This window comes from Alligator sinensis, unplaced genomic scaffold, assembly GCF_000455745.1.
Source record: "Alligator sinensis unplaced genomic scaffold, ASM45574v1 scaffold1664_1, whole genome shotgun sequence".
NCBI lineage: Eukaryota > Metazoa > Chordata > Crocodylia > Alligatoridae > Alligator > Alligator sinensis.
Genome location: NW_005843801.1, coordinates 9,607 through 10,247, shown reverse-complemented (window position 1 = coordinate 10,247; position 641 = coordinate 9,607).

Sequence of the window (641 nt, the reverse complement as noted above, 5' to 3'; positions counted from 1 at the left end):
GCAATGACGTCGGCCAGTGCCTTCAGCACCCTCGGATGGAGCTCATCCGGGCCTGCCGACTTAAAGGCATCCAGTTCTTCCAAGTGACTCTGCACCATCTCAGGGTCTACGCATGGCAGTCTGGCACCTTGCTGCTGCCTCTCTACAACCCGTGAGAGACTTGTCGTGCCCCTCGCTTAGGAACACTGAGGCAAAGAACTCGTTGAGGATGTTGTGTGCAGCAACAGCAGCCCTGGAAGCCACAGAAGCACTGAGAGAATTCCCCACAGTTATCGTTACTCCGATACCTATCCTCAGAATGGCTCTGTCAGACCGCCAGCTACTGCCTGGGGGGAGAGCCCAAGACGCCACAGTCCAAAAGTGGATTTATTACATTTTGAGCCAACTCCAACAAGTAACCCCAAAGGGACGCCCTGCATTAGTTGAAAGAGTCACTGAAAGTACAATTAATGTTTATCCTGATCAAACAAGCTGTAGTGAACCTTCACCCATCAAAGAAGCACCTCCTTTCTCACCTGAAATGGAGACCTCAGCCGATGTTGAAGTCTGGTTCACAGATGGGTCTGCTCGAAGTCGTGCCTGGAGAGCAGCCACCTTGAGGATTCAAGATGGCAAGAAAGTAGTATCACAAGGCCTCGGAA